Source organism: Bubalus bubalis, chromosome X, assembly GCF_019923935.1.
Source record: "Bubalus bubalis isolate 160015118507 breed Murrah chromosome X, NDDB_SH_1, whole genome shotgun sequence".
Lineage (NCBI taxonomy): Eukaryota > Metazoa > Chordata > Mammalia > Artiodactyla > Bovidae > Bubalus > Bubalus bubalis.
The window spans coordinates 29,009,033-29,036,404 of NC_059181.1; the positions used below are offsets into that span (position 1 = coordinate 29,009,033).

The window sequence follows — 27,372 nt, forward strand, 5'->3', positions numbered from 1 at the left end:
AAATCCATTAGATACATATTCACTACATTAATGGTAACTTTTCTTCTTATGAGAAAACTTGACAGCACCCTCTGCTATGCATTCTTTCATAGTTCATCCAGAGTTCACCTGATAATTGAGGCAGCCTTTTTTTTTTTTTTTTGCTAATTGCTTTTATCCAAAGGAATACTAAAATTTCTCTTATCTCTATAAGAAGGAAATGGTTAATAGTTCAGAGAGAATCTAGCACCTAAGCTAGATACCCAAGGTAACAGAAAAATAGAAGCACTGTCTTCCTTAAGGTTTACATTTCAAAGAGATGGTTCTTAGACCCTTAACAAAACATTGCTTAGTTGTAAAGTTGACAGATGGATTACCTAGCCCTTGCAAAGATTTGCATACATATCAAAGAGTTAGAGAAAGAAGTCACAGATATTAGATTTCTCAGGGGAGTGCTCTAATGGAGAGGGAGAAGACAACACTTTCCCTTTGACAATAGGGAAAATTCAATTTTTAAATTTACCTTTATAGTTTCAACAAAGATCCTTTACTATTTGCTAGGCACTCCAGCCTGCAATACTGGAGACCTGGGTTCGAGCCCTGGGTTGGGAAGATCCCCTGGAGGAGGGAAAGGCTACCCACTCCAGTATTCTGGCCTGGAGAATTCCATGGACTGTATAGTCCATGGGGTTGCAAAGAGTTGAACACAACTGAGCAACTTTCACTTTCCAGCATGTATAGGTTTATGACAGTGAAGTTACTGGAATGTAATGTAGAAACAAACTGAGAGATTGGTCAGGAGTTGGGGGGGAGCATGCTTTAGCATGAGAATGGTACTAGTGATAGGATGATGGTTATGGTAATCTGGTCTTTTTAACACCAGCAGCATTGTTTTCTTCTGTAAGTGGCCTTCATCAGGATAGGAGCATGAAGACCAAATTTACTGTTATCCTTGAAGATATTGGCTGTAACAAAACTCCTTTTGTTGAGATACATAGTGTATGGTTGAACCAAAAAGGCATTGCATGTAAATGGGATATACTCTCATTTCACTTGACTTTATCTGCAAAGACCTAAAGGCAAATTGGTAGAAAGCAACATGATATATTAAGTAGGACCTGGATTAACCACTACTAAAGACATGGCTCTTAACTACTATGAATCTGTTGGTTCAACCCTTGAGAAAATTATATCAAGGGATTTTCAAGGCTCCTTTCAACACTACCCAAAACGTGGTCCAAGGACCCAGAGCAGCACTTGGGATTGATCAAAATGCAGATTCTTGGGTCCAACCCAGCTCCTCTGAAGCAGAATCTCCATCTTGACAAGATCCTCAGGTGACTGTATACACCTAAAAGTTTGACAAGCACTGCTATCAGCTACTGGAAAAGACGAAAAAAAGGAATTACAGAAGTGGTCCAAAATGTGAAGGGATTTCTGGAATAAGGAGACTGGATGATGACAGAGAGGAACAAGAAGAGTAAATTGCAGTTCCAAAGAGCTGAAGGGAGGATTTCTGCAGCATGAGTTGTGACTGGAAAAAAAAAAAAAAAAGCAGAACAGAGCCTGGCAACTTTTGGACTTCAGAAACAAACTGAGGAAAAATGTGAAGGGCAGAAAGAAAAAAGAAAATCAGTTCCTTGAAGGAGTAACACTAAACTTTTTCAGGCCCAAGAAAATTTTTTATTACACTGGAAATCATGAGGATCCTCAGCAAGCTTCCTGCTCCTTTCAGATAAAATGGATGATTCCCTAGAAAAACAAAAATTCCCAAATCAGACTGAAGAAGACAAAGATAGACTGAAAAGGTAAATAGCTATAAAATACTCAGAAAGTAATAAAAATAGCCATCCTTCAAAAGGTAACAGGCCCAATTAGTTTCTCAGGTCAATTCTACCAAGCTCATCAAGAACAGAAAATATTTTTTCCACTTAAAATTTATTAGAGCATAAAAAGTGAAGAAAAGTTTGCCAATATATTAGGCTAGCATAACCCTGATATTCAAGTCTTATAAAACCTTGTAAGTCAATCTCACAAAAATAAATGTAGAAGTCTTAAATGAAACTTGAGCGAAAAAAATTATAAGAGTGAAAGAATATTAGATCTAAGGGTTCATTCCAGGAATCCAAGGATAATTTGTACCAAGAACTATATTAATATAATTAATCACATTAACAAAATAGAAAATCATATTACTTACACTCAATGCTAAATTATTTTGATAAAATTCAAAAACTTTCCTAATAAAAATTCTCAGTAATTCTAAGAATATAAATTTCTTGACTTGAGAATGACTACCTACCAGAAACTTATAGTAAACATCATAGTTAACAGGAAATTTGAACAGCATTCTCATTATCAGTAGGAACAAGACAAGAATTCTCATTATCTCCACAACACTGTTCTGGAAAGCCTAGCCAATATAATAGGACATTAAAATGTAAGAAGAACTAAAAATATTAGCAAGGAAAAGAAAAAATTATGAAAATTTACAGACACTATGAATCCAAGAGAACCGACCACAAACCTATAAAACCAATTAGGAAACCCATAAAGGTGGCCATATATACAATAAGAATACCAAAATCCTTAAAGTTTTGCTATGCATCAGAAATAACCACTTTCAAATACAGTAGACTCATACCACCTATCAATAAATATTTCTTGAGTGAACAACAAAAAAAATTGCTATGGAAGAAATACCCCACTCACAATAGCAAGAAAAACTGTTTTCAAAAATCTCCTGTGAATAAGATTAAAAAGAAGTGTACAAGATCTATTTTAGGCAAAATCACTGAAAGTCATAAAAGAAATCTAAATAAGAGTCATACTATGATGATGAATTTAAGAATGAATATTAAGAAATATCCAACTTTACAGAGAATTGATTGATGGTTGCCAGAGGGTGAATGGTGGGAGGAATGGGTGAAGGTTGTCTAAAGTTACAATTTTCCAGTTATAAACTAAATAACTTCTGAGGATGTAAATGTACAGCATGTTAAAATACTGTATTCTGTATTTTAAAGTTGCTAAGAGAGTTGGTCTTAAAAGTTCTCATCACAAGAAAAATTTATGTGATAATGAGTTTTACACTTATAAAGCATTGTGCTATATACCTGAAACTAACATAATGTTATATGTAAATTATACCTCAACTTGAAAACTGAATTTTTAAATATGCCTCAAAAATATACCAAATTATTACATAGATTCAGTAGCAAACAAAATTCTTAATAAGATATTTAATAATGTATTACAAATTAAATTTTGTGTTCTTTTGAAAGGTTAAAACATAATAGCCAAAGATATTTGGAAAAGAGGGCTTCCCTTGTGGCTCAGCTGGTAAAAAATTCTCCTGCAATGCGGGATACCTGGGTTCGATCCCTGGGTTGGGAAGATCATATGGAGAAGGGAAAGGCTACCCACTCCAGTATTCTGGCCTGGAGAATTCCATGGACTGTACAGTCCATGGGGTCACAAAGAATCGGACATGACTGAGTGACTTTCACTTCACTTCATTGGGAAAAGAAAGAAGTGAGGGGAGAATTTATCTTACCAGATTTAAAATATTCTACAGTATTTCCAAGTTCCCACGCCCCAACCCCGGCAACCACTATTTTGCTCTATGAGTCTATGAATTGGATACATAATATAAGTGGTATTTATCATATTTATCCTTTTGTGACTGGCTTATTTAGCCTAGCATACTGTCCTCAAAGATCATCCATGTTGTCATACGTTGCAGAATTTCCCTTTTTTTTTTGTAAGGCTGAGTAATGTTCTATTGCATGTATATTTCACATTCCCCCCAGGTCTTTAATGTCTCAAAGTTATCCACTCATTAATAATTGCAAAGATGGTCATAATGTAGTAATTTGCTATTTTGGTTTCTCACAAATATTTTTATTAATTTTAAATGAATTGACTTCTGTTTTTTACTGAATATATTTGACACATAACTTTGTGTAAAGTTAAGGTGTACAATGTGTTACTTTGATACATTTATATATTGTTAATGATTGCTATTATAGTGATATTTATCACATTAGATAGTTATATAATAGTACAATGAAAGAAAGAAAGTGAAGTCGCTCAGTTGTGTCTGACTCTTTGTGACCCCATGGACTGTATGTAGCCTACCAGGCTCCTCTGTCTATGGGATTTTCCAGGCAATAGTCCTGGAGTGGATTGCCATTTCCTTCTCCAGGGGATCTTCCCAACCCAGGGATCGAACCCGGGTCTCCCACACTGTAGACAGATGCTTTACTGTCTGAGCCACCAGGGAAGCCATAATAGTACAATATTATTGTCTATACTCATTATCCTTATTACAGTTTATCCATTCATCTATTGATGGACATTTATATTGTTTCTATATGTTGGCTATTGTTAATAGTGCTGCAATGAACATGAGCATGCTAATATTTCTTTGAGATCTTAATTTCAATTCTTTTGCCTAAATGTCCAGAAGTGGGATTACTGGATCATATTGTTGAGAGAATAGATCTCATGTTAAGTGTTCTTGGGTTTCCCTTGTGGCTTACCTGGTAAAGAATCTGCCTGAAATGCGGGGGACCTGGGTTTGATCCCTTGGTTGGAAAGATCCCCTGGAGAAGGGAAAGGCTACCCACTCCAGTACTCTGGCCTGGAGAATTCCATGGACTGTATAGTCCATGGGGTCCCAAAGAGTTGGCCATGGGGTCGCAAAGAGTTGGACACGACTGAGCGACTTCACTTTCTTTCACTTTCTTTAAGTGTTCTTACTGCAATAAATCACCACACTCTTTCCCTGGGCATATTTTATGGTCCAGGCAACTTAGGTCTGTGCATCCTGACTCATTCCTGCCAGTAACGTCTCTTTGCATGTGCCCACTCTCTGTGCCATGTCTTTGTTACTCTCATACACATGGAAGACATTGAGATCCTATACCACTCTAGATTCTAGGGTACCCCACTCAAGAACATGGGTCATTCTTTCACAACCATATCATAGAATGGCATGGGGAATCCTTGGAGACTGTAGCAAGCCCCATGAATGGACAGAAAATAGAGATAGCTCGTTTGCTCCTAGAAGCCACCAAGCTCTCAGCTCCCCCAACGAAAACAAAACAAAAAAACCCCAAGGGTTTCTACACCCCGATCCTCCTGAGCCAGGAGTTTGGTTGAGGGCTGGAGTGGGAGTTGAGGGCATAGGACCCCTTCTCAGGACTTTCTAGTCTGTAAGCTCTCAGCGGTTCCCCTGTTGGCTCCCCTCTGCTTTCGCCTAGAAAATCTCATCTATCCTTGGGTCAAAGGAAATTTACTCTGAGTCATCACCTTTAGGTACACTACAATCAGGCCTCTGAAATTCACAGAACAAGACTGAGCCTTTCCTTAAAGAGTTTCACCTTTTATGAGGCAACATGTTGATATCTTACAGAATCCCAACCAGAGGTACCAAGAGCAAAAAAGATCTGCTAATATGTTTTTGATGTATGTGTATCTTCACCTGTTTTGAATGTGGATTTTGTTAAAGCCTAGAAAAGGTTTATTAGGTCTTACTCCAAATAAGGTCACAAGGCTACCTGCAGAGAAGTGGGTACTGGTGAATGGAGACTTTTGATTTTCTTCTTTCTTCTGAATTCTTTGAGTGCTTTAGAGCAGTGATTCTCAAATTTTTGCATGACTCAGAATCCTTTGGAGGACTTGGTAAAACTCTGATGACTGGGCCCCAACTGGTAGTTTGTATTTCTAACAAATTCCCAGGTGATGTTCACATTACTGGTCCACGTACCAAATTTGGAAAACTATTGCTTAGAGCACACTCATATTAGTAAATATAAATTTAGTAAACATAAATTATATACAAATTACAAAATTAAAGTTTATGATTTTTTACAGCATTTGCACTGAGTCTACTACTACTACTAAAACATGCCCCATCCCCTAAGGCAGTGAGTGTTCAGTCCCCAAGGCAGCTGCTGCAGGGAAAATGATCAGGTGTGACACCTCTGTCCTCCTTCATCCCAGCCCAGTTGTAAGTTGACACGAACCTCCTCCATCTGGGAAGGGCCTTCCCATCACTGGCTTTTGGTGATTGAAATTCATTGTGCCTAAGTTACTCCTTTTTCATTTTTCTTGGAACATTTCCTCCCCACGTCTTTTCAAAAGAGAAACCAAAATGCAGTGAGGCAGTGAGGAAACATTAAAACTTAAAAAGGAAATAGCTGAATAGATAGATTCCCTGGATTCCCCTGTCAGTTCCATCAGTGTGATCCATTTCTCTGGATGTTTAATGAACACTTATCAGTAGACTTTTCAGTATCTTTTGCAAGTAGCATTACTTTTTTGCTTCAGATTGTAGTTTCTTGCATTTGTCCTATAAAGAAATATATGTGGTTCGTGCGTTGTTGTTTTTTTAAAGATGTCCTTAGAGACCTGGCCTGATTTCTACCCTTTATGGCTTTCTCATTTGCCTTTCATGTCTCTGGATTTGGCTACAGCTCTTAAAACTTCCCTATTTTTCTATATTCTGGCAGATAGAATCTTACTGTTTAGGGAATTGCTTCTGTGGATTAATGTTTTTACCTGCTATTTTCTCCTGGCTCAGTGAATCTAACCAGTAAACCCACTTTTTTCACACCATTTTATTTGCTCACACAGCCAATTGAGTATTCCAAATATAGGGAATATATTCATACCAATTTCTTGTTAAGCTGCTCTTCTAGCATGACTGGGACTTTCTGTCACAGACATTTTCTTTCCATATTAGCTTCCACTTCTGTTTTGTCTGTTCTACTTTTGGGTATGAATGCTGCAAATGCCTCAAGTCTATCTTTGCCTCCTTGCTTGTTTTGCAGCAAAAGTGAATAGCTCAACTGATGGAGTCTTAATGTGAATGTATTTTAATTAAAACTTCACACGTAGGCCGATGAGAATGTCTAATTTAAACTGGCTTCTAAAAACTCTTTTATTTTAATCATGGATGTAGAGTGGCATGTTGTTTCAAGCTGCTGCAGATGTACTCTTTGGAGACAAATAATAAAGAACCAGGAGAAATTATTATTGTAAAAGCAGGGCTTGGCATTAGCATATTTTAACCCATTCAAAACTTTCAGGCCTAGAATTTTTCCTCATAGGTATATACCCAACAGAAATGCAAATATATACTCACCAGAAGACTCATACTGCAGTGTTCATAGCAGCAATATTTGTAATAATCCAAAGCCAGGACTTAAATAAATGCTCATCAACAGTAGAATGGATAAATGCCATATTGCCACATAAGGGAATATTATACAGCATTAAAATAAACCATGGAAAATACATATAATAGTATGGATAAATACTGTTTATAAATACTCACCACCACTAATAATGTCAAGTAAAAAAAAAAAAACTAGTTGCAAAGGGAAGCAGTCACAAAGAATATATATCCTACAGTTCCATTTAAATTAAGTTCAAAAACAGGCAAAACTAATCTATGGTTAGTAGTTACCCTTCAATAGTGTTAACCCTTGGGGAGTGGTTATTGATTAGAAGAGAGTACAAGGGGTGTTCCGGGAGCAGGAGATCAGCCCTTTGTTGATCTGGGTTTTGATCAATTTTGAAAGTTGAATTGTAAAAATATGATACATGCATCATCCTGTGTGTATATTATACATCAATAAAAAGGAGAAAAAATATCAAAGAAAAAACTTTATTATACATTACCTTACCCTCTCCTTTTCACCTATTTCCTCTTCAAACCCACTCTGTGTTTGTCTTTGTAGGGGACCGTGTTTCATGTTTCTCTCACATGTCTGCACATCTTTGGAGTAGAGGCATTGTTTGCTTTTGTTCTAGACTCACTTTTCCAGGATGTTTGCAAGCCAGCGATCTTGGGCAATAGAGATGGCATCTCCCTCTGGGGAAGAGGGAAGATTTGTTAGTAGTGAAGAAGAGTAAAGATAACCTCTCCATCAGGGCAAAGTTTGGGCAGGTTTCCTCTCAACCCCTTCTAAAAGATTTGAAGTGCCTAAACACAGGATTCTTCCTGTTTTGCCAACTCACTGCAAACAGGGATCCACCTGACAGGCTCCACATTGCCCTCAGGAGGCTTGGGGTCAGGGAGGGGAATACAGGGAACTGATCCAAATATGCTCATGCTGCCCACCGTGCTGTTAGTAGTAACGTAAAAATCAGTCCTTCATGTCTGATTCAGGAATCTTGTGCCATCTGCCAACATGCACAAAACTGCATCAAGCCACCCAGTTAGCTTGCAAGTAGGATGAAATCTCAGATCCTTCATAGTGCTTGATCTCTTCTAGTCCAACAGTCCATGTTGGGTTAAGGTGCTGTCATTTGGGGGTCTTATTTTGTTGACTTTGCCAACAAAGGTCTGTCTAGTCAAAGTTATGGTTTCTCCAGTAGTCATGTATGGATGTGAGAGTTGGACTATAAAGAAAGCTGAGCACTGAAGAATTGATGCTTTTGAACTGTGGTGTTGGAGAAGACTCTTGAGAGTCCCTTGGACTGCAAGGAGATCCAACCAGTCCATCTGAAAGGAAATCAGTCCTGAATATTCATTGGAAGGACTGATGCTGAAGCTGAAACTCCAATACTTTGGCCATCTGATGGGAAGAACTGACTCATTGGAAAAGACCCTGATGCTGGGAAAGATTGAAGGTGGGAGGAGAAGGAGACAACAGAGAATGAGATGGTTGGATGGCATCACTGACGTGATGGACATGAGTTTGAGTAGGACCTGGGAGTTGGTGATGGACAGGGAAGCCTGGCGTGCTGCAGTCCATGGGGTCGCCGAGTCAGACATGACTGAGCAACTGAACTGAACTTTGTTATATGGGCTTACTTATCACAATGAATCAATTTATTGTAACAATAACCGTATTAGACAAAATAATAAGAACCTACATTGATCGAGCACATACTAGGTGCAAGACACCATGGTAAAAGATATACATACCTGTCTTATTAGTTGAACTGCTCTCAATGATCCATAAAATAGGTTTTCTTTTTCTTCAGTTCATAGATGAGGAAACTGAGGTTCAGAGATCAAGTCACCATAGTTACTATCTATTACACAGCCAGCTAGTGACTGACTTGGAATTTAAACCCAGTTGCTCTGACTTGAGAGCCCATACTCTGAAGTCTTTAGTCTCACATATGGACCAAGTTCATATAACAGGGTCAAGAACCACACCTTAATTACCTCTTATGGTAGAACTGGTGAAAATCACTGCAAATAGACAAGTTTAAAAGGAACCATTTGTGGAAGCATCATCACTTCGCTGTCAAAGAAACCACCACTCATAGCAGCATGTTGATGTTTGTTCTCCCATAAAACATTACTTCTGACAAATATTCTGGTATAGAAATAGCTGTCACTAATAGCTTCTTCTCATTATACCCCAGAGTCTTTAAATCAAAGGAATGGTGTGGCCCACCAGTCCAATATTTACAATGAAAGTTTTCTATTTTAGGGAACACTTAGAGAAAAGATTAGATTAAACAGACAACAATGTGCAACAAGTGAATCTCCATGCAGAGCAAGGTCTTAACATTTAGCTCTCTTCTTTTTTTACACCTGCTCTTTTACTATCATCAGGATTTAACGAACATGTTTTTCTTTGAAAAGAAACCAATCAAATGTTCTAAATGTAATTCTTCTAGGTCTTAGTTTAGCCTCTTTTCAGTAAGAAACCTGCAAGACAATATAAAGAGGGAAAAAATATGCACTTGGTTGGTGGTTATATACTCTCAGTTACTGGATAGTAGATACATTGCATTTTTCTTAAATGTAAATTTCTCAAAGTAAATTGAAAATTTCTCCCTGTGATAGAATTATCTAAATAAAAAAATGCACTTGCAATGGTTGGGAAAGTTCTTGTAAAAAGGACTTCACATGGAAGTGAAGGGACTTCCCATGTTCAGCTAGGAACAGCTGAGACAAAAATCAGTCCCTAGGTCTATATTTCATGTATAAGATGTATATTCTGATGTGCTGTGGCTGCACTCACTGCATTTCTCAGAAATCACTTACAGAAAATACACTTAGCAAGACTGGTGAATGCATGCTGAAGGGCAAAAGCTACTTTCCTTTATAAAACCGAATGCAGACTATGAGAGAGCAGGATTCTTCTCCATGCCCTCTCCCAGGTCCTGCTGCTTGTTGGATTCAGTTAGCTCACAGAAACCAGGCAGCTGAAGCTCCATGGAGAATCATTGGAGCAAGACTTATTTTTAGGAGGCAACCAGATTTTACAGCAAGTGATAAGAGTGGCAGGGAAAACCAGCTAAACTAGAATGTTATCTGTTCCGTCCCCACCTACAGGAACCCCTTGCAATTAGCTAGCCAGGAAGACCATACTCAGAAGAGAAAAAATAATAATAAAGTAATATAAAGTGTGGCACATATCCAGAGACAATACAAGAAAAAACAAGAATAATTTTTCAAATTTAATTTTTAATTTTTGTAGTTATCAAATAGAGCACACTTACTAGAGCATGCACACAGCATGAATGTGCTGCTAAATAGTTTATCATCAAACATCCATGTAACCACCAGCCAGTCTGAGAAATGGAATATTGCTTGGACCCTAGAAGTCACCCTCATTTTTCCTACGACTTTCTTTCCCCCCCAAAATAACCATTATCCTGACTCCTATGATAACTATTCTTTGTATTTCATTACAGCTTTTCAGCTTATTCATGAATCCTTAAATACCGTAGATAGTTATGAAGACTCTTTTCAGTTATATTTAAGTGGAATTATCAGCATAGATTGTTTCATGCTCTGCATTCTGTCTGTGAGAGTCATCCATGTTGCGGCGTATAGCTGTGGTTTATTTATTTTCAAGGAGTTGAATTGCCAGCTCATAGGGAAGGCCAGGCTGTTTCCCACAGTGCTTGTGGTCTATCTGTCCCCAGCAGTATATGAGAATTCCAGCTTCTGCACATCCTCATCTTCTCTGAGTGTTTTCCATCTTTTTCACTTTACCTATTCTAATGGGTGACTAGTGATATCATATTGTGTCCACTGATTAATGAGGCTTAAATTCTCTTATATGTTTATAAAAGGCATGACATAATAGCCATTATGTAATTCTGTTTTGTGAAGTACCCATTCAATTATCTTACTCATTTTTCTATTGGGTTGTCTCTCTTTTTCTTAGGGCTTTATAGTGGCTTTTAAAACATATTCAAGATAAGAGGTTTTCTAAGTTAAAAGTATTGGAACTATTTTTTACCACTATTTTGATGGCCTTATTACACTCTTTTTTTTAAAGAAATATTTAGTGAATTTCCTCAAATGAAGAAAACTTAAATGATACAGAACTGAAAATATCAGAAATCTATATACAATAAAAAGTGAATATAAATTAGTCAGTTCCATAGACATTTCCAGCTAAGCATTCATACAAATACAGATTCACCTTTTTCTTACCTATGGGAATAACATACACATATATATATGACGTGATTCTGGGGGGAAAAAAAATCAGAGATACTGAAAATATTCTCAAGTTTTAAGAATGGTGTGGAATAAGTTTTAACAGCAACATTCTACATGAATGGAAACCTCTGATTTAATTCCATGATTTTATCATGCCAGAATCATGCTTGCTTTTACTTTTCTTAAACAGATATTGGTATCATACACATTGGCTTATTAATAGTTAAGGCATTTTGCATACAGAGTATCTCAGTGTCAACAAAAATTTTTTAGTACTGATTATTTGCTATAATGGTTTAAACTTTCAAAGTCTTTTCAACATAAAATAGTAGCTGCACACATTTAAGTGTTTTCTTATAAAACACAATCTTTAAAAAAAAGTAATGATGATTGGTCTTTGTGATTCCTAGTAATAAGTCCTGTCTTATTTTTCACATAGTATAAATTATATTCTTATGCAGGATTGCATTAAGACCCAGTACTTCTTAAACAATGTTGCTACATAACCATATAAATCCCAAACACAGCAAAGGTGAACAATCTTGTAGTGCACTTTCACCTCCTTGAAGCTGAAGCTGCTCCTTTTGGATCTTTTTCCACTTCAATGTGAAGTAGCTTGGTAGCATTTCATTAGTGGTTTCATTATGCGGTTTTTTAAAGGAAAAAATGGTTTTGATTTCTTCCATAGTTCTCAGATGGGATATTTTTGGGGAAATCATATAGTCCAGGGATGTTTTGAATAGCCAAATGCTATAGATGAAGTCTTTCAATGCAACTGTAATAATTAAGCATCTACTTCCTTGGCTATATTACCAGTATATCCTGGAACCAAAGTAAGATGGTTTTCCTGTTCCCACAACCCACTTAATTGCTGTTTTAAAATCTGAATATTTCCATCATTCACAATTTCTGTTTTGGATGATAGTTCTGACCACCACCTTTTTATGACTGCTTGAAGCCCGTTTAAACCAAATTGTTATATATTCTTCAAATCTGCTTTTAAGTAGTGACTTTACTAGAGGCAACACATCTACACAGCAGCCGAGTGAGATGTACTGTTTTTCTTCCTGTAAACTCTTGGTGAGCACGGGAAGGCAATCCACCACTCCAAGGTCCTCTATCCTTATCAAATATGCTACAAGTTCACTGATACTTCTCTTTCTCCAGAAAGTTAAAGCTACATTCAATCTCAAATTCCTGCTGAATAAAACCTGTGCCATTGTTTCATGGTCCTGAGAAACCTCAGAAAAAAAGCCACTATATTTTGATGATGAGCTTTCTGTCAGTGAAGAACCAGAATCACTGGAGTTAATCAAATATGTTCGACATCATGCCGTAATTTTTCAAGGAGGTGGCCTGCACAAGCCAGTTCATTTTCTTTATTTGCCATGACACAGCCCCCACTTTTAGGGGGCTGCTTTTTTCTGTAACAAGGATTTTGAATAGGATGATGAACTTTCTTTCTTCTATTAACCTTACATAGTTTATCTGGGTTTTTCACAGCTTGTCCAACTGTTCTAGTTATGTAAGCAGCCAACTGTTTTGGAGATTTCTTAACCTCCTTCATGTTCTTATTAGTGAAATTAGAGGTCCTTTTTCTAGGAAGATCAGTGGAATGATCCTCAGTATTATTACAAAAGTTGTGTTTTTTAACATTGTGGTTTTCAGATGCCATCAGTTCAGTCACTCAGTCATGTCCGACTCTTTGCGACCCCATGTACTGCAGCATGCCAGGCCTCCCTATCCATCACCAACTCCTGGAGTTCACCCAAACCCATGTCCATTGAGTCAGTGATGCCATCCAACCATCTCATCCTCTGTCATCCCCTTCCCCTCCTGTCCTCAATCTTTCCCAGCATCAGGTCTTTTCAAATGAGTCAGCTCTTCACATCAGATGGCCAAAGTATTGGAGTTTCAGCTTCAACATCAGTCCTACCAATGAACAACCATTTAAGAGATAAAGAAACTTAAATCTATTATCAAAGGCAGTTCAGAATCTGAAGAAAAGGTGTTATCTTAACAGAAAAGTTAAATTCAAATTTTTACACCAGCTTACTTTAAGGTAAACCTAATTAACTTTATTTTAAACTTAGTCCTAACCATATACAAAACTCTTTCCTCATGTTTCACTTTTCACAAACTTTATCACCTTCTGTACCCATTACTGTGTTCCACCATCCTAAAAAGCCACGTGTAAGTCAAGCTTACTTCCTTTTCCTTTCACAAAATGCAATTCCATTCCTCATACCTTCTTTATGGAAAACACACTTCCTACTTCCCTTAAGCAACCAAGAACTGACTTTTATATTAGCATTTTATAGATTGGTGAGCATAAATACCAGTGATAATTTCTAAAACCTTTGCTTTCTTAGAGAGAACATTTTAGGATGGCACCAAACATCATTCATTTTTAATCCCAAATCTCTTTAGTTTCCCTGTAAGAGAAAATTAGTGTTCAGTAGTAAATGTTTCAAAATCTTATTTTATTTGGAAATGACCTAGACTTCCAACACTTAGTTTAGCACAACTCTTAGAAATTCAAGTTACCCCAATCTGGAGTGACTATTTTAGACAGACATTCCTAAAGCATAATTATTCTTAATAGAGTTTATCTAAAAGCTCATATCTCATTTACATTTTTTAGATGTTTCTTCACTCAAAGTAATTTCCTTGCTGACAAACTTGTAACAGATATAATAATATTTAACTTATATTAAACCTAAGTACAATGAAAATATTCTGCTTAATGTTAATTACTCTTAGACATGTCTACATTAGTTAGATCAATAAACAAACATTAATTATCAGGTATTTAATACTGAATATTTTCCACATCACATGAACCTAAAATTCATTTAGGTTAATTTCACCTGTATTCAGAATTATTTGATTTGTAAGTGCTTACTTTTTTTTAAGGCCAATTAGATTACAGCTCATTTACAAACAGATATCAGCAATATTATCCAAAAACAAAGACACACACTGTTCAGTACAGTTCAGTCACTGAGTCGTGTCCGACTCTTTGTGACCCCATGAATTGCAGCACGCCAGGTCTCCCTGTCCATCACCAACTCCCAGAGTTCACTCAGACTCACGTCCATCGAGTCAGTGATGCCATCCAGCCATCTTATCCTCTGTTGTCCCCTTCTCCTCCTGCCCACAATCCTTCCCAGCATCAGAGTCTTATCCAACGAGTCAACGCTTCACATGAGGTGGCCAAAGTACTGGAGTTTCAGCTTTAGCATCATTCCTTCCAAAGAAATTCCAGGGCTGATCTCCTTCAGAATGGACTGGTTATCGGATCTCCTTGGAGTCCAAGGGACTCTCAAGAGTCTTCTTCAACACCACAGTTCAAAAGCATCAATTCTTCGGTGCTCAGCTTTCTTCACAGTCCAACTCTCACATCCATACATGACCACAGGAAAAACCATAGCCTTGACTAGACGGACCTTCGTTGGCAAAGTAATGTCTCTGTTTTTGAATATGCTATCTAGGTTGGTCATAACTTTTCTTCCAAGGAGTAAGCGCCTTTTAATTTCATGGTTGCAGTCACCATCTGCAGTGATTTTGGAGCCCAGAAAAATAAAGTCTGACACAGTGTCAACTGTTTCCCCATCTATTTCCCATGAAGTGATGGGACCAGATGCCATGATCTTCGTTTTCTGAATGTTGAGTTTTAAGCCAACTTTTTCACTCTCCTCTTTCACCTTCATCAAGAGGCTTTTTAGTTCCTCTTCACTTTCTGCCATAAGGGTGGTGTCATCTGCATATCTGAGGTTATTGATATTTCTCCCAGCAATCTTGATTCCAGCCTGTGCTTCTTCCAGCTCAGCATTTCTCATGATGCACTCTGCATATGAGTTAAATAAGCAGAGTGACAATATACAGCCTTGATGTACTCCTTTTCCTATTTGGAACCAGTCTGTTGTTCCATGTCCAGTTCTAACTGTTGCCTCCTGACCTGCATATAGGTTTCTCAAGAGGCAGGTCAGGTGGTCTGGTATGCCCATCTCTTTCAGAATTTTCCACAGTTTATTGTGATCCACACAGTCAAAGGCTTTGGCATAGTCAATAAAGCAGAAATAGATGTTTTTCTGAAACTCTCTTGCTTTTTCCATGATCCAGCAGATGTTGGCAATTTGATCTCTGGTTCCTCTGCCTTTTCTAAAACCAGCTTGAACATCTGGAAGTTCTCGGTTCACGTATTGCTGAAGCCTGGCTTGGAGAATTTTGAGCATTACTTTACTAGCATGTTAGATGAGTGCAATTGTGTGGTAGTTTGAGCATTCTTTGGCATTGCCTTTCTTTGCGATTGGAATGAAAACTGACTGTTTCCAGTCCTGTGGCCACTGCTGAGTTTTCCAAATTTGCTGGCATATTGAGTGCAGCACTTTCACAGCATCATCTTTCAGGATTTGAAATAGCTCAACTGGAATTCCATCACCTCCACTAGCTTTGTTTGTAGTGATGCTTTCTAAGGTCCACTTGACTTCACATTCCAGGATGTCTGGCTCTAGGTGAGTGATCACACCATCGTGATTATGTGGGTCGTGAAGATCTTTTTTGTACAGTTCTTCTGTGTATTCTTGCCACCTCTTCTTAATATCTTCTGCTTCTGTTAGGTCCATACCATTTCTGTCCTTTATTGTGCCTATCTTTGCATGAAATGTTCCCTTGGTATCTCTAATGTTCTTGAAGAGATCTCTAGTCTTTCCCATTCTGTTGTTTTCCTCTATTTCTTTGCATTGATCGCTGAGGAAGGCTTTCTTTTCTCTTCTTACTATTCTTTGGAACTCTGCATTCAGACACACACTAATGAAAAGGACATCTTTTTTGTGTGTTAGTTCTAAAAGGTCTTGTAGGTCTTCATAGAAGCATTCAACTTCAGCTTCTTCAGCGTTACTGTTTGGGGCATAGACTTGGATTACTGTGATATTGAATGGTTTGCCTTGGAAACAAACAGAGATCTTTCTGTCATTTTTGACAGAGTAACAGGCAAATTTGGCCTTGGAATACGGAATGAAGCAGGGCAAAGACTAATAGAGTTTTGCCAAGAAAATGCACTGGTCATAGCAAACACCCTCTTCCAACAACACAAGAGAAGACTCTACACATGGACATCACCAGATGGTCAACACTGAAATCAGAGACATACATATATCCAAATAGAACAAGAGATCCTATAGCTTTGTTTTCCAAACTTAGTTATGAATCAGATATCACAATACAAAACACACTAATTGTAAAAAATGGTTGGAATAAGATTTTAAAAGGCTTTATTCCCCTTTTTTTCTTTTGGTTTCAGGAATTAGAGATAGTTTAGATAAGTGATCCAGAGAGCTCTAGTCTAAAGGTATAGAAGGAGTTATTTCCTCAGGGCAAAAATTTTTATAGAGATAAGTTTTTTCTTCTTCAAGCTTTCTCTGGAGTCTAAAGAATATCGTGACCACATTGTTAAAAATCGTATTTTTCTGTGATCATAGTTTTATAGGCAAAATTTAGATCAGATAGTGCTCAATTTGGCCCTGATATCAAGGGCAGATTGGTCCCAGCAAGGATTTTCCCTTGAGGAAGTGCGGGTCTTAGTTTGATCAGCCCCAGGCTGTTGATTACAGGAGGAAGTCCTGGACATAAGGGAACTTCAGTCCATTTTCCTATCCTATGTCAATAAAGATCTAATATTTTTAGGCCATTTTTCTTGTATGTGGGTCATGGCTATAGATTGACCAGTCAAAAATATGTTTTTTTTTTACCCCAAGGGGTTCCCAGGTAGAGTGTGGAACCTTAGAGTGAGCAATTCCCATATGAATTCAAGCAGTTTGTACTAGATATCTGTGCACTCAAACCAAACCAGAACTTCACCAGCCAGGAGTCACACTCCAAATGAAACAAAAGGCAAAGAGATGCCCAGAAATCAAAAGCCAGGTGGCAGGAGTGCCCCAAAAAGATGGGAAAGTGACCCCCAGAAATCAAAAGCCAAATGGCATAAGTACCAAATGTGACTTCCCAGTTCCACTAGACCTGTGACCTGGCAAAGTCAGTGCTAGCAGCCTTTTTAGTTTTGATATAGTTTCAAGAATTTCTTGTTGATTTTCTGCAAAGAAGTTACTCTACCATTTCCTCTTTTAGAAGCTTCTAGATACCAGTCAAAGTAAGCATGGCTGGCCTTTTCTAAATGTGTGAGCAAAAATATCCATTTTAGAATATCAAAAGAACCCCAATTTGGCCATTTTAGGTTGAGATCTCTTTTAATATAATTTCCCCAATTAACTAGGTACTTGCAAGTATGAGCTCCGTACGTACTGTACATGAATCTGGCTGGAGTGTTAGTCAGATGCTGGCTTTCTGACACCCCTTTGTTTCTGTTTTTGAGAGATTCTGTTTCCCATTTTAAGCTGAATTTGTCAGGCATAAAAATCACTAGTGAACTTGTGTAGTGGGCCCATGGGCTTCTTGTGAGCTTAACTCCTCCAGGAGTCACCCCAGAGTCGTTTCAGCTCATCTTATGTGTCTTGGATTCTGCCTCTGGCAATCTAAGACCACCATGACTTCTCAGGTCACTGAATGGCCAGTTCTTATGTGCGACCCCTAGACGAGCAAGTATTTTAATTAATGAGTGGGTTTCCTTATGGGACCACTGCGTGGTATGAGGACTAAGCCTCCACCACTCCCGTAAATTTCTCAGTCACCTGAGAAAACCAAAACTGGCCGGGAGGAGTCTTGTCCCTTTTCTTTAGAGCAAAGCTCTCATTTATTTTCCTCACTTTTACCCTGACAAATTCTATAATGGCAGTCAAATTGAGGAAAAGTGTCAGATCAGCCTCTTAACCACTCAGCCAAGACCGTTCAGTCCCCTACAATGGAGCAACCTTGGCATCTTTCAGCTGAGCCCCAGTTATTCCTCGATTTTTTTTTCTCCAATTGAGCCCCCCTACCCAGTGCCTTTCTACTGCGTGGGCAATTCTCCTGGCATTTTTCAGCCAGCCCCCCACCCAGTATCTTTTGCCTGGGTGGGAATTTCTTTGTATCTTTCAGCTGAACCCTACTCAGTGTCTAGACCATGAGTGGGTATGTCCCAGATGTTTCACCCAGGCCCCACCCAGTATCTTTCCTACTGGGATGGGGCAGGTAATCTGCTCCACCACTAAATAAAACTCAGAATCTCAACCAATATGGGAGATTTGAGAACCAGGAGAGACTTACCTAAATTCATCTGCACTCCCCGAGGAGGCAAATGGGCACAAGGGGCTGCTGCTGGTACCAAAGCTCCAGTTCCTTGTGGAGTCCAGTTGAAGGAAGGAAGTCCACTGGGTCACTTCATCAGTCACCATAACTGTCGACTAAAAAAGATGTACAATTTGAGAGTTGTGAGTTAAGTTTTACTTGGGGCAAAATGAGGACTGCAGCCTGGGAGGCAGCATCTCAGCTCTGAGAGACTACTCCAAAGTGGCAGTGGGGGAAAGCCAATATATAAGGTTTTGGTGAAGGGGGAGTTCAATAGCATGAAGCACTCATTTTACAAAAGATTTCTGTTAGTCATGAGGATCTGATGTCACCATGAAGGGATTTAGTGCTTCCTAGATATGAGATTGAGATTGAGATCTCAAGGATTGAGATAATAAAATCTGTTCCTAAAAACATCTAACTATCTAAAGACCTGTCCCACCACATTCCCTGGAGCACAGAGTGCCTCACTCCACCCTGAACTCCCTCAGGGGTTGTTGAAGTCACCAGCTATACCAGCATGGAGTTCAATCTTCCTAGAGGCAGATGGCAAATGCATTTGTTGTTCAGTCCTTGGCAATGCTTTTGCTAAGTGCCAATTTGTAGTTCACTTGTCTGACTCTTTGCAACCCCATCAACTGCAGCACACCAGGCTTCCCTGTCCTTCACTATCTCCCAGAGTTTGTTCAAACATGTACATTAAGTTGGTGATCCAACCATCTCGTCCTCTGTCTTCTTCTCCTGCTGCCCTCAATCTTTCTCAGCATCAGTTCAGTCACTCAGTCATGTCCAACTCTTTGTGACCCCATGGACTGCAGCACACTAGGCCTCCCTGTCCATCACCAACTCCTGGAGTTCACTCAAACTCATGTCCATTGAGTTGGTGATGCCATCCAACTATCTCATCCTCTGTTATCTCCTTCTCCTCCCACCTTCAATCTTTCTCAGCATCAGTGTCTTTTCAAATGAGTTAGTTCTTCAAATCAGGTGGCCAAAGTATTGGAGTTTCTGCTTCAGCATCAGTCCTTCCAATGAATATTCAGAACTAATTTCCTTTAAGATGAACTGGTTGGATCTCCTTGCGTCCAAGAGACTCTCAAGAGTCTTCTCCAACACCACAGTTCAAAAGCATCAACTCTTTGGCACTCAGTTCAGTTCAGTTCAGTCGCTCAGTCGTGTCCGACTCTTTGCGACCCCATCAACTGCAGCACGCCAGGCCTCCCTGTCAATCACCAACTCCCACAGTTCACTCACACTCACGTCCATTGAGTCGGTGATGCCATCCAACCATCTCATCCTGTCATCTCCTTTTCCTCCTGCCCCCAATCCCTCCCAGCATCAGAGTCTTTTCCAATGAGTCAACTCTTCGCATGAGGTGGCCAAAGTACTGGAGTTTCAGCTTTAGCATCATTCGTTCCAAAGAACACCCAGGGCTGATCTCCTTTAGAATGGACTGGTTGGATCTCCTTGGAGTCCAAGGGACTCTCAAGAGTCTTCTCCAACACCACAGTTCAAAAGCATCAATTCTTCAGCACTCAGCTTTCTTTATAGTCCAACTCTCACATCCATACATGACCAGTAGAAAAACCATAGCCTTGACTAGACGGACCATTGTTGGCAAAGTGATGTCTCTGCTCTTCAATATGCTATCTAGGTTAGTCATGACTTTTCTTCCAAGGAGCAAGCATCTTTTAATTTCATGGCTGCAGTCACCATCTGCAGTGATTTTGGAGCCCCCAAAATAAAGTCTGACACTGTTCCACTGTTTTCCCATCTATTTCCCACGAAGTGATGGGACCAGATGCCATGATCTTCGTTTTCTGAATGTTGAGCTTTAAGCCAACTTTTTCACTCTCTTTTGTATTCATCAAGAGGCTCTTTAGTTCTTCTTCACTTTCTGCCATAAATGTAATGTCATCTGCATATCTGAGGTTATTGATAGTTCTCCTGGCAGTCTTGATTCCAGCTTGCGCTTCATCCAATCCAACATTTCTCATGATGTACTCTGCATGTGAGTTAAGTAAGCAGGATGACAATATACAGCCTTGACATACTTCTTTCCTGATTTGGAACCAGTCTGTTGTTCCATATCCAGTTCTTACTTTTGCTTCTTGACCTGTATACAGATTTCTCAGGAGGCAGATCAGGTGGTCTGATATTCCCATCTCTTGAAGAATTTCCACAGTTCGTTGAGATCCACACAGTTAAAGTCTTTGGCATAGTCAATAAAGCAGGATTTTCTGGAACACTCTTGCTTTTTTGATGATCTAGTGGATGTTGGCACTTTGATCTCTGGCTCCTCTGCCTTTTCTAAATGCAACTTTAACATCCGAAAGTTCATAGTTCACGTACTGTTGAAGCCTGGTTTGAAGAATTTTGAGCATTACTTTGCTAGTGTGTGAGATGAGTGCAATTGTGCAGTAGTCTGAGCATTCTTTGGCTTTGCCTTTCTTTTGGATTGTAATGAAAACTGACCTTTTCCAGTCCTGTGGCCACTGCTGAGTTTTCCAAATTTGCTGGCATATTGAGTGCAGCACTTTCACAGCATCATCTTTTAGGATTTGAAATAGCTCAACTGGAATTCCATCACCTCCACTAGCTTTGTTCATAGTGATACTTTTTAAGGCCCACCTGACTTCACGTTCCAGGATGTCTGGCTCCCAGCATCAGGCTCTTTTCCAATAAGTCTTCTCTTTAGATCAAGTGGCCAAAGTATTGGAGCATCAGCATCATCATGGAAAGGCTACATGAAAACATATTTCTTTAGCCTCAGCATTCTAGCCATTGAGACACCAGACATGAAAATGAAGAAGCTTTATTAGACATTCCAGCTGCAACAAAGGTGATGTGAAAAATAAGGAAGACAGCCAGCCAGCAGCCACAACCAAAACCTCAGACATAAGACCCTAACTGAGCCATCACAGGCCTCTCTAAGGATTCACACTACCCAACTAAGACCCTAGTCATTGTGGAATGAAAACTATCTATCCCTGGTGGTCCCTGCCTAGATTCCTGACCCATTAAATCTCAGGCATAATAAATGTTTTCTGATACCACCAAGTTTTGGGTGAATGTTATGCAATGATAGATAACTGATACTGAGGTTTCCATGAGGGTTGATGTGGAGCCAGAGTCTGAAGGACTGGAAGTCATGCAGAAGAAGAGTGATTCCGGGAAAGGGAAACACATGAACTAAGCTGGTAAATGAGGAATAAACCTAAAGCCTTCAGATGCCCATGAGGTAATCATACCAACAAAGTGGAAAGGTTATTTGGAGATAAATGTTGCAAGATGTTCTTCACCTTTTTTACTTATTAGAACAAAGAGAGACTTTGTTAGCATAATGGCACATTAAAATGAAGCTATATAGTTGTCATGGCAAGAAAAATATGATATGACTTGTGGATGTTTCACTCTGAAGAATCTGAAGTCACAGCTTCTGGAATGGACCCAGAGCCCTGACTGAAGTCACCTTTAGAAAGGAGAAGAAGAGACAGAAGGGAGAATGATCTCATAGGTGTTTATCCTAGATATGCCTCTTCTGTACTAAATGGGTGATGGCATGGGAAAAGACTATTGGTGGTTTATTTGTTCTCATTCCTCTAATAGATTCTGAACTCAACCTATATCCATTATCAGCTGTTGATAGTGAGACTCTTCTCAGGATATAACTTTACCTTCAAGATCTACAAGATTTACCAGGTTTATGTATGAAAGTGAAAGTGAAGTCACTCAGTCCTGTCCGACTCTTTGTGACCCCATGGACTGTAGCCTACCAGGCTCCTCCCTCCATGGGATTCTCCAGGCAAGAGTACTGGAGTGGGGTGCCATTTCCTAACTTAATTAGCAAGAAGCACTGAGTTATGAAAGACCTTGCCAGAGGCAGGGGGTGGGGCTTAGGTGAAATGGGTGAAAGTAGTTAAAAGATATAAAGAAGATTAAGTCATGGGATGTACCATACAGACATGGTAATAACACTGTATTGCAAATTTGAACATTGCTAAGAGAGTAGATCTGGAAAGTTCTCAAGAAAAAATTGTGTAACTGTGTAGCAATGGATGTTATCTAGACTCATTGTGGTGAGATTTGTCAATATATACAGATATTTAATCATCTTGTTTTGTATAGGAAACTAATATAATGTTATGTGTCAATTGTACATCAATTTTTAAAACAAAAATTACAAAACCTCTTGAAAACAAGGAACAGGTATTTAGATGTAGTTTGGGAAGCAACTGAGAACTTCTACTGTGTAAAAGGTTTATAAGTATATATTACAAACATACTTCTTATGTACCTTTGGGGACAGAAGAAAAAAGGAGACACATGAATTTCTGGACTGTAGAACTGGGTAAAAAGATACATTGGTGAAGTTAGTACAAGAGCAAGACCAAGAACTACCACAAAGTGAGAGTAATGATGAGATAGAGTTGTCTTATGACTGTGTCCCATTCCTTTCATTTCTCAACCTTGAAAATTGCCTCTGAAGCCATAAATGGAATGCGATGGCAATTTGAAGGGAAGTTTATGAGAACCTCATGCCCCAACTATGAGTAACAGCACAAAAAAATGTGGAGCGCAAACTGGGTAGTGCATATTGACTTTTCTTGTCAACATCTTGTATGATAGCTTATCTCATAATGCTGGCATTTTGAACTCTAGTAAATAAAAACTTTCTGCAGCAAGAAGACTGTATTTTTATTCCCAGTGATATATAACTTCAGGTATCTTTAGAAGGAAGGAGAACATACTGGAGTTCAATAATAAAATGTTTATTACAGTACTGAATGTGAAAATGTCTCAGCAGTAGTTTTTAAAAATGCATGATGAGAATACATGGCCCTTCAATGCAGTGATAATAAATAAATAAAGCCAGAGGCAGAAAAACCCAACCAGATTTTGCAGTCAAAGTATGACCGGAAAAAAAAAAAAAAAAAAGATCTAGAAAATGGAAAGTTAGTGAGACTCTACTTCCTATATATAGTTTGTCTTCTGAGCTCTTCAGTCCTTTTCCTTGATCAAATTAGACACTCAGATAATTACATAGAAAAAATAAACATCTTTCATATTTCTTTGCTTTGTTCTTTATCATGCTAGATAGTAGATTTTGTGTCAATTTTGTAGGTAGATTTTGAGCTGTTAGTCAGTTAAATTTTGGCATCGGGAAATTTGGAGTTTTGAAATCTGTTTGATATTTTCTCTTAATGTGGAAATTTTATCTGTGAAAATGCATAGTATTTCTGATGTCAAGACTAATATAGGATAATGCATAGAAAGTGTTTTGAAAACCATAATATGTGAAATAAGATGTTAAAATTGTAATGTTGATGTTGATGATGATAATAGTGTTACCAGGTGCACATACACTGAAACAACACACATCACATATCTTTAGGTGTTAAGTAGAAAGAAAACTTGGCATTTTTTCTTCTGAAAAAGGAAAACTGAGATTTTCCCCAGCCATGGTCTGTTAACATAGGCTATTTTCTTTATAGTAGTCTGTCAGTGTGTATTTATTGAGATCTGCTTTGTGTAGAATTCATTTCTTGCTGTTTTGGAGAACTGTAAAAATGCTAGTAAAGTCTCTGCACCAGAGGAATTTATTTTCTAAAGGAAAAGAGAAAAAAAGAAAATTCACATACTTAACCTGTACATGAAAGCATGTGTCTCTTCAATTAGGTATATTATGTACATACCTCATTGCACACGTCTCACCCACACATCCACTTTCTCAGTAATTTAGTAAAGGGATGGCACACTGTATCCTGAGGACCAAATCCAGCCAGTGACCTATTTTTGTATGGCTCTTGAGCTCAGAATGTTTTGTATATTTTTAAAGGGACTTAGACTTCCCTGGTGGCTCAGACGATAAAGTGTCTGCCTACAATGCGGGAGATCTGGGTTCAATCCCTGGGTTGGGAAGATGCCCTGGAGAAGGGCATGGCAACCCACTCCAGTATTCTTGCCTGGAAAATCCCAAGGACAGAGGAGCCTGGTAGGCTACAGTCCATGGAGTCACAAAGAGTCGGACATGACTGAGCGACTTCACTTTCTTTCACTTTAAAGGATTTAAAAAAAATAGAAATGATGAAGAATATGCAACATAGACAATATAAGTCTTGAAAAGCCTTAACTATTTACTATCTTTACAGGCTCTTTACAGGAAAAAAATGATTGGTCCTTGATTTAAAGTGCTGTTTCAATCTATGAAGTTTTGCCAAATTAGAGAGATCAGAGTTGTCCCAGGTTAGTGTGAGAGCCAGTGCCAAATGATGTATAACCCTATAACCACACAGGACAATGCTTGCCTAAAGCTACCTCGTATTTGTACTGCATCAGCCTTCAAAGCCTTTCTTGTATGAAAGGCGGAAATAAACACCGAAGTCGTACTTATTACTGCAGGAAGTTTCACGTGTCGATTTCAATGCAAGCATCTAAATCTCTGCCATCTCTGATAGTACAGATTATTCAAGTCAAGTAAATCTAGGTCTCCGTCCTCTCTTCCCTCTTGCCTAGTTAGTTTTCAATGCTTTAGCATTCTGTTTATAAAATGTGCCAAGAAGGACCCTCGGTGACCACTCAGCCTCTAGACTCGAGTCTGTGGCTGATTGTGACGTTACTGCTGATTGAACTTGCCACTGGATATGACAGAAAAGACCTATCTTTTCCCACCATCTCTTTGAAAGCTTCTTTTTATTTCAGAACTGTAGTTGGAATTTGTAGTATGTGACTCAGCTGTTTGGTTTATGCTCTTTCCAATGCCTTTGCAGGGAAGTGTCCTTTCAGTTCTGCTTCAAAAGCATTCTTTATGAGAGTTTCTCCTGGCATTTAAAAGAGTTTCTCCTGGCATCCCACTAGCATCCCACCCCACCCAAGCAGCTCTCAGCGCTGCTGTATAATAACTTGTCTGCTGGTTTATTATTTGAGTGTGGTTTTTGTGTTTTCATTCAGTGTCTTCATGAATATTCCATTTTCTATTACTGAGCACAGTTTTAGGGGACTCCAGTCTTACCTAGTGGAATAGTTACCTGCAAAGTCCCATTTGGAGGTCATGCCCATGCAAGACTCTGGGAGCCGTGATTCCAGTTTATGCTCTTTATTATTCAGCTTTAGTGGATCAAGTAGCCAAAAGGATGCAGAAACAACAGATTATACATCTCTTGAAACTTCCTGTGCCTCACTGTCCTCATATGTTAAAATGAAGACAATAATAGAACCTAACTCGTAGGCATGCTGGGGAAATTAAGTGAGATAATTCATATAATTGTTTAGCTCCATGCTTGGCATAGAGCAAACACTTGCTGCATGCTGATCCCATGATTGTCATCATCATCTCTTTACTCAGACAGCACTTTCCTTCCCTAGAGTATTGGCTTAGTCACTCCACAGATATTGGTGCCTACCATGTACTAGGCACTGTCTTAAACACTGGATTATCAAAGATATCTTTAAATCTTCACTGGAAACATGACAGATTTCTTTCGAGCACAGATCTGGTCAGGTGTCTGACACATGCCTACATCAGTGGTTTGGAGGGTATGCCCAGGCCAGTGAGCTGATTTCAGTCTATGTGGTGGTTCTTGTCTCCGAGAGCAAACCCATGGGCTGCCACACTTGCTTACACGGACATCTTAGTAATCTCTGCCTAGTTAAATTGATTATTCCATCATCTTATCAGTGCACCATGTTTGTTCTACTTTGACCTCTCTGTATGTACCACTGTCTATGCTCAATCACAGAGTCACCATACCGGCCTGCCGTGGGTACAAGGATAAGCAGTCTGCAGCTGTGAGGCAAGGTTACCTCCTACCTGCTGATACCAGAGATGGCCTCAGGAACCCCTCGGTGTTACAGAGAACAATGGCTTCTGACTAACCAAGTCCATAGATTCCAGGCTGAGATGTCACTGCATAGACAGCCACTCTAGATTTCCCTTGGCAGAGCCCCTTCCAAGGAATAGAACTGTACGTGTTGGTGGTTGCTGTAGAAGCTGTTGGTAAATCCCGTGGCTTCTGCTGATAGCTATAATCCTATGAGTGCCTTGGATTCTCAAGCAAGACAAGGAGAGGCAGTTGAGGAAGTGCTTGATAACTTCCCATAGACATGGGGTCTCCTTGGGAAAACCTCCATAGCTGCTTCCTGTGACCTTCATCAGAGCTATAATAGCTGATTTAAATTCCTTGTCTACTAGAGATACTGGCAGCCATGTTCCTGCCACTCATAGAGCCAACCCACAGACACCCAGAGGTTTTTCTTTTCCTGAATCAAGAAAAGAGACAGAGTGACTCTTAGGAGTGGCTTCTGACTCGAGGCTCCAGGGGATTCCCTGACTCACACAGTTCTCCCATTCTGTGAACCTCCACTATTTGCACCCCAGATTCCTATTTTGACTTAAGCTACTTCCAGTGGTGAACATGTAACTGACAACTGAAAGAGTTCTGTCTAAAATCCTCTCTAATCGCTCCCTCTCTTTAAATCCCAACAGTGACTGAGTTTATTCTTTTCCCAAACAGGTTATAAACTCTAAAATGACCATTTCCTTTTAAAACTATTACAAGGAAAAACTATCTTAGCCATAAAAAAGGATATAATCTTGCCATTTGTGACTACATGGATAGACCTTGAGGCTGTTATGCTGAGTGAAATAAATCAGATAAATCAGAGAAGACAAATACCATATGATCTCTCTCATATGTTGAATATTAAAAAAAACAAGCAACCCCCTCCAGAAAAAT

At 38.9% G+C, this 27,372-nt stretch overlaps 1 long non-coding RNA gene and 1 pseudogene across 2 annotated transcripts; both read right to left on the reverse strand.

Moving 5' to 3' along the window:
• Positions 1 to 1,639: 1,639 nt before the first annotated feature.
• On the reverse strand, positions 1,640 to 19,228 carry LOC123331892. 2 transcript variants are annotated; one of them, XR_006548697.2, is made up of 3 exons: positions 18,617 to 19,228; positions 7,677 to 7,864; positions 1,640 to 1,731 (listed from the first exon to the last, which is right to left on the reverse strand). It is a non-coding gene; the product is annotated as an uncharacterized LOC123331892 (long non-coding RNA). The 2 variants fall into 2 exon arrangements; XR_006548696.2 differs by having other exon boundaries at positions 7,672 to 7,864.
• Positions 12,180 to 13,103, reverse strand: LOC102395410 (annotated as a pseudogene).
• Positions 19,229 to 27,372: the final 8,144 nt, after the last annotated feature.